This window comes from Colossoma macropomum, unplaced genomic scaffold (assembly GCF_904425465.1).
Source record: "Colossoma macropomum unplaced genomic scaffold, Colossoma_macropomum, whole genome shotgun sequence".
NCBI lineage: Eukaryota > Metazoa > Chordata > Actinopteri > Characiformes > Serrasalmidae > Colossoma > Colossoma macropomum.
Window position 1 is genome coordinate 41,292,537 of NW_023494802.1, and position 12,200 is coordinate 41,304,736.

Consider the following 12,200-nt stretch of genomic DNA (forward strand, 5'->3'; position numbering starts at 1 on the left):
CAACTAGCCATACTATTCTGCTAGATGAGCTGAATGGGTTCTATGCTTGCTTTGAGGCCCTAAGTATCGACGACAAAGGGGGTTTTTGCTACAGAGAGTGCACAAAACCGATTGCAGATGGCAGATGTGGAAAGGGCACTGAGGAGAACAGACTCATGGAAGGCAGCTGGCCCAGACAACATTCTCAGGTGTGCACTCAGGGTTTGTGCATCAGAGTTGGCTGATGTGCTTGCAGACATATTCAATCTGTCCCTCGCACAAGCTTCTGTACCCACCTGCTTCAAGTCCACCACCATTGTACCCCTCTCAAAGAGAAGCACCATGACCTGCCTAAATGACTATTGCCCCATTGTGATTTGTTTTAAAAGGATATTCATTACTCACATCCAGGAGATCATTCAAGACAGCTTGGACCTTCTGCCGTTTGCGTACCGTCAGAACTGGTCCACTGGTGAATGCAGTCAGCAATGCCATTCACACAGCTCTCACACATCTAGAGGGCAAGAACACCAATGTTGAAGCACTATGGACATCCCACACAAACTCTCTGAAAAGCTCCTCACCCTCAGACGACCCCCTCCCTTTTGCAGCTAAGTGCTAAACACTCTTATAGATGAACCCCAGTCAGAATTGGCAACTGCACATCCAGCACAAAACCTGTAAGCACAGGGACCCTCCATTGCTGTGTGCTGAGACCCCTGCTGTACACCTTTTTTACACATCACTGTGTGACCTCCCAGAAGAACACCAGCATCATCAAGTTTACTGATGATATTATAGTCACTGGACTGATCACTGGTGGGGACGAGACAGCCTACAGGAGGGAGGTGGCAGATCAGGTGGCCTGGTGTCATGACAACAATCTTTCTGTAATCCTTCCAGCTTTCTGTAATCAGTAATGGGCATTCAGAAAGACTTTCAGCAGAAAGAGAAGTTTTCTGAGGTTGTGGTGAACATGGTATTACGAAAAACACATTCAGAGAAAAAAAGGCCTTCAGAGAGAAAGGGAGAGAGAGAGAGAGAGAGAGAGAGAGAGAGAGAGAGAGAGAGAGAGAGAGAGAGAATGTGGTTAGTGGGCTAGAGAATAAAAATGCTTGCCAATCTTTAATTTATTCACAGAGTGGACACTGCAGAGTTTTAGTTCCTCAGTAAAGATTTTGCTCTGTGTGTTTCTGCTCTACTCTGTGCCGCAGGAATCTTCAAGTGAGTCTATACGACTGCAGTCTGTCTTCATCACTGCTGGACCAAAGAGCCATTAGCCTCTCTTCTGCTATTTAATACCACAGAATGACTGCATTCTTATCTGTAACTAACAGAAATAGCTTCATATTGTCTCATTGTATTTATTAGTTTATCTTTGTGAAGTGTGAAACTCTTACCTCACTGACTGTTGGTTTTGTGGGTGTGTTGCTCGAATGTGAGTGAGTTTAGCTGCAGGAAGAGGTGTAGTCTAGATCTATGGTCTGATAAAACAGGTGAGAAAAGGCATCATATGTACATATTTTTTTTTAAATGTGAGCTAATGTAAAAATTACCCACGAATTTCTCTTCCATCTATTCTGAAGTTTTAAAATGTTGACATAATGCACTGCAGCACAATTTTTACAATCCAAGTGACTGTCACCCAACAAAACTCGCTTTTCATTTGTATAAAGTTGAACAAAGCCCAACTTTTTATTGTTCCCTTATCCACAAAAATGAATGAAAAAAAAAAACAAAAATGCCTCATTTTGCTGTTATGTAACTGCAGACAAAACAACTGTGTGATATGTGCAAAATTCTATTCAGCAGTAGCAAACAGCTGCCTGAACTGAACATTGTGATGACTTTCAAGATAAATATGTGAGATTTTCACAATCGCCTCTCCTACATGCCACACTAAAACAGTGGGCTGTCATTGGTAGTCTTGCTTGTCAGTCGAAGTAAAGCACACTGCCACTGAACTCTGGAACAGTGGAACGAAATTCGGTGGAGTGATGAATCACTTATCTGTCAGTCTGATGGACCAGTCTGGGTTTGGCGTTACCTGTCTGACTGCGTTGTGCCAACTGTAAAATTTGGTATATATATAGGACAAATTATATATACACACATATATATGTATGTATGTGTATATATATATATATATATATATATATATACACACATATATATATATATATATATATACACACACATATACATATATATATATATATATATATACACACACATTATATATATATATATATATATATATATATATATATATATATATATATATATATGACAATTGAAATAAAGGACAATTGAAAATTCTAAAAATATGGAATGAATAAATATTGAATAAAACTTAAGAATACCCTTCACAATACATTGGGGGAGGACTAGCTAGCCTTGGGGCCTTTCAAGTGAATGACGGATTGTTGTGGGGTGCTCCTGTGAGGTGGAAGGCACCTGCTACTAGATTTCATGCATTTATACACTTATACATATGTAGATTGTTATTTTATGAATGAATAGTGATTGAATTTCTGGTTAATACATGATTTGTTAAGTATGAAGTAGAAGCTCATTGTAATAGTAATGTATGTTACATGCAGCAAATAAACAGTAATTCTGCATTAAAGTATGCAAAAGCATGTTCACTGTAGAGTAACTTGTAACTTGTTTTCACTTAGAAAATCAACAACACCTGTCATTTGACCAGGGGTGCTGTATCAGCCAGTTCTACAATGTTACACCTCACTGTATCTACGGGCTTAAGCAGCAATGTACAAGTGAATGTTTTCATAATTATATGCTGAATCATGATGATGTCATATAATTATTGTAGTGTTGGTGCAGAAGAAGACATGTACAACATTGCACATATGGGCAAATACTCTTTCATTTCATAACAGGCCTTTCAACAGAGGCAAGGAAATGCCCAGCGGTACCCCAACACGAAACCAAGGAGGGGGTAACGAAGAAGGACACAACACACATGGTGTAGTTGGTTTATATATAGTGAATTGTGTGCATGGACGGTTATCTGTGTGGGTGAGTTTGCCCAACCTCCACAGACACAATTCACTATAAATTAACCAACCACACTTACAGCAACACTGACAGCAACAACAAATGTTCCTTTTTAACCTGGGAGCATGGTGCACTTTGCATGGCCACACCCCCTAATCTCCTCACAGCACAGCGGCCTGTGGTGGACACCACATTATATTAAGAATATGGCTTCAGTCATTCGGTCTTTCTAAGAAATGCTAACATAAACAGAAAGCCTGCATGAGGAGCGGAGCCAAAATGGACCTACAGAAGTTCCACCCACAAATGTACTAGCAGCCGTTTTTCACTTCAGCCCTCGTGTGATGGTGAGATGATAGAGTGATATTTGACTCTGTACCCATGCAACAGCTCTGTTTCCGGTGTCAGTGAAGAGTGAACATGCTGACTGTCCACTGCAGTGGGTGAAGAACGAGAGAACAAACAGGTATATATAGATAATGACATTAAACCAGCTCAGTGATGATGGTTCAATTTACACTATTTAAAAAACAATAACCAACAGGGTTGTTTGACTTTAAAGTGTGTCTCTCTTTGTATTTAGAGTCACTAAGAATCCCAATCCACCTGTAACAGTGACTACGTCACCAGCAGTTCTATCATTATTGCATGCATTATTAATGTGTAACTACAGACTTATTACAGACACTTAACCTTTTGTTCTGTTTGGGGTCCCTGAGACCCCAGAGCCTCTTTAACAGCTCACAAAACATACTGAGCCTTTAATAATCAGCTTGATACTTAATGACTTTTCCTAATTTATAGAAACTGCAAATAAACATATACTGATATTGGGTGCCAAACACCCCCTAGAGAAATTTATATACAACTTTTGTTTGTGGTCACACACACACACACCACACACACACACACACACACTGCGGTTAACACCACTGCCTCAAAAATGTGCTCTTGCTGAGCACAGTGCATAAAATGCAGCTGTGAGCAACAGGTAAGACAAGAAGCCGCAGGTGGATTAGTCAGTTTGGACAAAGTCACTGTCACATGTATCTACCAGTGTGTGTTGTGTGACACTACATCTCAGCAATTGCAGCCTCGACCAACCGCTTGAGTGACGCTATGGGGCTCTCTGGACTGGGGACCTGAACAATGTGACATCACCCTTTGTGGCGAACAACATCTTCAGCCTTTGAGGCTTCCTGGGCTGACCTGCTGTGTGTTTGTGGTGTGAGACTTTCCCCCACTGCTAAGGACTCTTTCCAGGCTGGCTAAGTGACTCTATCATGTGGTCAGTGAAATTCCCTCTGCTAGCTGTTGGAACCGTGGAGTCTGTGTGTGTGTGTGTGTGTGTGTGTGTGTAGGTGTGTGTGTGTGTGTGAACAGTGAAAGACTACCTGTTGGCCTATGGTGTTTCTTTTCAAGATCACTGATCTAAGCACTTACAATGTTTTTGTCATTTGGTATGAAATCAACAGTGATTGTAACAGTGGTAAAATGAATTGTGTCACACATCCATTCAGCAGTAACTCCCTGGGTGACCATGTGACTGTGACCTTAGACCAATCCTCATATTAGAGATCTGCCTTGCCTGATTATTGAATTGCTTCGCCTGTCTTTGTATGTGGTTAGTTGAGTTTGGCATATAAGCCTGGCCTTTAGGTTTGCTCAGTGCCAGGTGTTGCTTCTGTTACAGAGTTACTTTCTTCCTTGTGTTTCAGTTTTTGCTGGTTTTGACTTATCTTCGGTGTTCGACTTTGCCTTTTGCCCCTCTTTCGGATTTTTGTCTGCCTCATCTGTTTTGTGTGACTTTTCTACTTGTGTATTTTGCCATGTTTGGATCTGACCTTTGCTTGTTTTTTGATGACAACTTTCAAAGCGAATCAACTAATAAAGCCTCATTTGCCTTTTTGATCCGCACGTCTGTCTCATTCTGTCACATTGCAAACTGAAGGAGAATTTTCCTGAAACAGCTGGGTCAGGCCATTGTGAAGCCTCAAAAAGAGAAGAGAGAGCATCTTACTAGATCAGAGCCATCTCTGGGGAGAGGCAGAGTCAGTCTGAGCCTCATGACACTACAACAGCAGCAGCATCTCTCCATCAAGCCTTGAAACCAACTAGAAACCAGAAGTCGATTAGGCTGGGAATGTTTATGTATTGTAAATTTGTTTCAGTATCTTTTCTGTCTGAGGAGCCTTGTGTGTGTGGAGAGGGATTGTTAAACATTGGAAATTTGAACATGGTTAGTTTACCTGTTTGACAAGTTTTTGGATAAATCAGTAGTTGATTAAAAGGTGTTCTTTTCTCGTTTTTAAACGTTTGAACTCTTTGGGGTCAAATTGAAATATAATTATAAAAAATATAACATTATTTTCCAGGATAATACAAATTTTCTAATCTGTAAATTAGTTTGACTAATGAAAAGATTTGATGGGAGTTTGTTGGGATGAAAAGTCTGCTTAATTTCAGAGTACTGAGTCAAAAAATCTTGGCCAGAGAATGATATGACAGTGTTCCATAGAAAATTGGTTCATTTTGAACTCATTTTACGTCATTTTATTTTACCCACACAACACTAGGGTCTCTGGGGACCCAAACAACAAAGCAGACCAGTTTGTATACTCACTCTACTATTTTCGAGTGAATAAAAATTTGAATGTGTGGAATTTGTTTTGAGTGTGTTATGACCCTTTGGGGTCACCACCAGGGGGAGCTGTCTATAAAAGGGAGACATCCAGAATGAAGTGCGGTGCTTTGCTTCTGGCATGGCTTCAATTGCATTCTAGATTCCCTGACCTGTCATTTGAAAGAGGATTCTGCTATAAAGCTGTGTCTTTGTGAGAGCTTATATGTTGGTGTATGGCTTTCTGGTGCTTTGTTCTTTATGAGATTTTCAAAAAGATAGACTATGCTGTAGCACTTTCACTGAAATATGCTGTAAATGCTAGGTTAGAAATTGTATTTGCTTTTCTTTTGTTTGTTAGGTAAGTTACATTTCCCTAAATCTAAGTTAGTTTTGTTTGTTATTTTTACCTTTCCTCACAAGGAATAAATACATTTCACTTGCTAAAGAACACTGACATAACCATGCCATAGAAGATGCTGTCATGACAGATTATGTCCATTTGTGTAACAGTGTCATGTTACCGCTAATTATTATGACAGATGCTACAGTGTTTGATATCATGACTTTAAATCATTCGCTGTTATCACATCAAGCATTATTATATCTGTCATTACAGGGAATGATAGCATAACTATCATATTAATAGATCTAATCTGTCCTGACAGCTCCTGACAGCATATAACATCTGCTATCCAACATTCTATGACTGTAAATTAACAACAGCAGTGTTAAAATACAGTACGATTTATTTACATGCATTTAACCCTTAAAAACAGGTACTGACCATTACATTTTACAGCACATTGACAGCAAACATAAATAAAATCTGTTCATTGGTCAGTATGGATGTGTCCAGTGAAGCATTTTGATGAGCAAAATTATTTGGAGCTCTCAGCAGAAAGAGAAGAAGTAGTTTTCTCAGGATGTGGTCAGTGAGCTGGAGAATAAAAACACCTGTGTCACTTTTAACTCTCTCAGAATAGACATTGCTGAAACAGTGGGGGGCATAGAAAGAGAGAGGTGAAAAGTACTGTTCTCTCAGTAAAGATGTGGTTCTGTGTGTTTCTGCTCTACTCTGTGCTGCAGGAATCTTCAGGTGAGTCTACACGACTGTGTGAGTTATTCTTCATGTGTATCACTGCTTCACTGTAGTGAACTGTAGACAGTGAACTGTAGATGAAATGTAGAAAAGTTCAGGTTCTAGATATGTTGTTATTCTCATTTCTTTATTGGCCCTTTTTCCTCTCTGTCTGATCTTGGTTTTCTAAGGACTGACTGTATTCTTGCCGGAAACTGTTCAAAGCTGGTTTACCAGTACAATAATAATAATCTTTATTTTTAGAGCACTTTTCTTGCTGGTGGCAGCTCGAAGTGCTTTACAGACAGGTATATTTTTAGGTGTATCTTAAACATGTGAACTGAGCTTGACTGTCTATTAAAAGGTGAATTGAGTTTCACAGTTTAGAAGCAGAATAACTGAAAGAATCTCTCCATGTTTTCTGTATTTTACAGAAGGCATTTGCAGAACGCCAGTATCTGCAGATCTAGTATCATGCGCTAGAACATAAACAGACAGATTTTCTGTAATGTAAGCAGGTTCTAGGTCATTTAGAGCCTTAAAAACTAGTAGCAGAACTTTAAAATCTATCCGGAGTGATATAGGTAGCCAACGCAGGTCTTTCAAAACAGGAGTGATGTGATCTCTCTGTTTAATTTTGGTCAGGATTCATGCGGCTCTATTTTGTACAACTTGTAGGGGATGCATTGTTTTCTTAGAGAACCTAGTAAAAAGCACATTACAGCAATCATGAATGCATGAACATGTTTCTCTGTGTTGCCCTGAGAGAGGACAGGCTGAACTTTAGTGATATTTTTCAAATGATAAAAAGTTACTTTAGTGACTGCATTTACAGAGCTCAGAGCCTAAGATCGCACCCAGATTTCATACTTCAGGTTTGGTATATGAAAGTAAAGAGCCAACCTTTTCATAAAGCACCTTTCTCTAGGTTTTAGTACCAACAAACAGTATTTCAGTTTTTTTCTGGATTTACTAATAGAAAATTTTGTGACATCCACTGAGAAATATCACACATGTGGCTGGTCAGCCTACGGAGTCTTGATTACCAGAAGGAATGGAAAAGTATAAATGTGCGTCATCAGCATAGCTATGAAAATTTATATCTATATAATGACATCACCTAGAGGTAACACATACAAAGAGAAAAGCAAAGACCCTAAAACTGAACCCTGTGCCTTCATAGTATTTAAGATGGTGGATTAGAATCTTGTGATCAATGGTATCAAGCGCAAGATCCAATAAGACCATAATAGAAAAATGATGTGCACCAACGCTGAGCCTAAGAACAATGACAATGTGTACTAATGTCTCAGTACTACAGTTAGAACAAAAACCTGATTGAAACTTTGCATATCTAATATCATACATGTTATATGAGAAGAAAGATTGGTTTTCTCTCACTTTAAGCGTTCTAGATTTTTATGGTAACCCGACACCAAATGACTACATTCTTAAAAAATTAAGGTGAAATCAAGGCAAAAGACTGAATTTGTGTCTCTCTGAATTTGTGTCATCTCAAAATACAATCACCACACAGCTATGTTTCTTTCCACTATGTGGTACTTCAAACATATGTGACCAAAAGAGTGCAAGGCAATGGCAAAAAATAAATATTACATTTAAAAAGATCCAACAAAATAAAGTTATGTAGTTCCTACACAACCTCAAGATGAAACAGCACATAGGACCTTAAAACTTGTCTTGAATAAAAAAAAGGGAAACAAAAGGAAAAAGAAATCAGGCAAAACAGCAGGATAACGTGAGACCCTGTCTTCTGACAAAAGGAAAATTAATCATACTGCAAAATTTATGTTTTACATATGAATAAAAAATAACTTCCATTTAACAATTACCCTTATGATAGGAGTGTCCTTATTCAGTTGGAAACAGCAGCTCTGATCTCTCAATCTGTGGTTTACAGCATAACCATTCGGGCCTTCACCACAAAGCAGCCAACCAATCTAGGGTCAAGTATAGGCCCACTGGAAAAAACACCTCCTGTAGGATAAGATTAGGGCCTACCCAATAAAGAGGACAGGAGTAACAAATCATGTCCCAATGACTTAGGCTGTCCACAGCACCAATAAAAATGCTGAAAGATCCAACTGCTGTCTTAGCAGGCCACACCAAATGGCACCAAAAGCCAGCAAAGAAATGCCATTCAAGGAATTAGACACCTACAACCAGTTTCTACAGGGAATGGAAGACTACCACAATAAAAGCCTTCAAAGGAATATTGCACCTATCATAATAAAAGGCTTCCAAATACTTCACCCTGCCACACCAGTATGCTTTATTTTCAATGTGAGTTGTATTCAATTCAGACACAAATTCAGGATTTTGTTTTGCAAATTCAAATTCTTAGTTTGTTTTTCAGTAAAAATTTCAAGCAATGTAATAGAGGTTTTGCTTTTCATTTTGGTAGTAATTCTGCATTTCACTACAGAAAAGCATTTCATTTCATATTTGTCCACTGGAGTGATTACATTTTAATTTAGTACCCACCTATATATTACTACCAAGCATAAAGACTCACAGACAAAAACAAAATGTAACCTTTTTGCATAGAAATTTCATATTAGAGAAATTATCAACACAGCAATGTGTGGCTGCCTACCCCACAATATACAAAATGTCTCATTGAACATAAAATACCAACAGATTAGGCTAACATAAGCTTGTGATTGAAGCATCAGGAAGAGTGTATTTTGTTTCTATGGGCAAACAATTGATGAAGCTCCTTTATGTATTGTTGATGCAGGACTAGTACTAAAATTGTTGAGAAACCCTGCTCTAAAAAACCTAAACCATTTACAAACCCATTACAAAAGGTATTTTTATTCTAAAGTGGTACACTTCGATTTTATTGTTTCTCTTCCAATAATTGCATTTCTGTGCCTGTGCTATTTACTCTCAGCGTTGAGTCCTTGTTGTTTATCTTAAAAAGAGAACCTCATGCATTAAAAATGACTTTTTTCATTTAGGCACATTTTTTGGTCTTTGTCACCCAGGATTTATTACTCAGAAACAACTAAACACTTTGACCAACTTGAGTTTTACTAGTGATTGTTCACAAAACTAGAAATGGACCTTTCTACCAAATTTGAAAAGTTGAAAACACTTTTTTACACATCAGACATTTACCAAACTTTGGCTTTAGACTAAAATCCTTTTACTTTGAGTGATCCTATACCTTTCCTCCAAGAACATTCGGCTGTCCAATGACATTGCGTCAGCTGCACTTTGAAAAGATGTGGTGGCGCTTCACACGTCTCAGAGGAAGTCTCTGCTAGCCTTTGCCGCCTTAGCACTGGTAGTATTGCAGGATTGGGGGTCCTAACTAGTGGGAGGAATTGGAGACACCAAAATTGGGGAGAAAACTGGGAGGGAAAAAAAACAGTACAAACACAATTATAATACTGCTGAAATGTTTCAGTAGTGACTGTTTTGGTTGTGAACATTTTTAGTAGTATTGAACAGAACTCGAAAATGTTAGCCAGTACACAATTAGCAAACACAGCTTTGAACAGCTGTACATACATAAAATTGTCATACTTTTAATAAAACAAAAATTATTATATATATATTTTTTTTAATTGCAGAAAATGTGCTTCAGTAGTGACAATTCTTGGTGTTCCACACTCATGTTCAGACTGCTCACCATGTGGCCATGAGGGACAGGGATGCTGTCTCACTTATTGGCTAAGGAAGGGCTTGGCTAAAATAAGGCTTTGCTACAGAATAAATTAAACTGGGTTTTTGAGATGTGTCCTTATTCAGTCTTATAAGAGTATATCCATCATAGTATGTTTATAGTTCAGAGTTTTATTTTTGACCTTTTTTATTTTTGAGTCTCAGTGAAACATATTGAGTTAGTACATTAGAATTCTTCCTTACACTGCAGTACAATTTCATCCAGTCTGTTGTTAAGCTACCTCTTGTTAGACACTGTAATCGCTGGGAGAGGATGTCTGCTCTCCTGTCTTGTCTTTTTTTTACTTCTTGTTTTTTTGGGCTGAATCACTTTCAACAACTTACTTTGGGGGCGTGTCACTAAACACAAGCAGGTTGAGGTTCAAAGAGGGAATGTCTGTGCAGAGTTAGAGGCGTGGCCTTACAGAAAACTTTAGGATAAAACCAACAGTGTCCTAACTTCTGTTTTAATCTCCTGTTTCTACTGTTAGCTGTTCTGTTGAAAAGAGAATGTTATCATTTTTTAGCATAGGTGATGGGCAGCGTAACAAGTTTGCTGTAACTGGCATAATGACAATACATTTATTTATACTGCAAAATGGTGGTTTCACTTGTGAGAGTGATGTTTGGGAAACTAAAATCTGCAGTTCAAAAATCCCAGGCTATAAATAAATGTTCTTCCTGTGATCCGTCTTATTATATGTGTGTGTTAATGTTGATGAAAACTAGAAATAGCCTTAGTGCAGCTCACGCATACTGGTTAAAGCATTTGGGAAATAAAACCTTAAACTGGGGAGTGATGATGCCCTGTTAAACAGCAGGGGGCGCACTCACAATATTGTTAACTTTTTACACCTTACATTTTATCTCATTTTAATTTTGTTTTGATTACTGTACTTAAGTAGTTTTTTCGTGTATCTGTACTTTGCTGAAGTATTTCCATTTTGGGCAACTTTTTACTTTCACTCCACTACACTTCAAAGTCAAATATCTTACTTTTTACTCCACTACATTATGAGAAATCTGCCATTCCTTTTGGTTTATGTGTGTATAAAAACATAACGTCAAAACGAAAGAAGTGCGAAACAAGAACACCAATCAGGGCACAGCGCACACTTTGTTTTGAGCTTGTTTTGACCTGTTGGACAAACTGACCCAGTGCAAGCACACAGTTCAACGTCAGTGCAGCAGAGTAAAATTTGGGAGTGCCTATGCCAACATAAATGATGGAACTAACTTAACCTAACTTTGTGTAAATTGTCCAAAATATAGAAATATGTACACATATGCAGTTGTGACTGACGTGTTTTTTTCTGAATTTATACAAACACTTTCATGTTATAGTAAATTAGTTTTGGCTAGTTTATGTTTATGAACAGAGACCTACAGATGCAGTTTAGTAAAGGAAAACTCATTTGTGAACCTGAGTTTAAAACAAGTTTTTATTAAATAAAGAGTGAAATCAGAGCTAAAATCCTGCAGTGTGTACACAGAGTTTATGTTCTGAATATAATGAAAAACAATTAATGTAAGTTCTTGGTGATGTGGTTTTTCTGCAGGTTGCACCGTGGAGAGAGGTTTGGGGGCAGTCATCACCAAATCTGTGGGAGACTCTGTGGTGCTGCCGTGCTCCTGTACAAACCTGCAGGATGATCCACAGACAGTGCAGTGGGGATTTAGAAGAAAGTTCATAGGAGGCGACTACAGAGCTGATCACTCAGTGTTTCCAGAGGACGGCAGTCAGAATCAGAGCTACAGAAACAGAGTTCAGAGACTGATTCAGAATAAACCAGGAGATTTATCTCT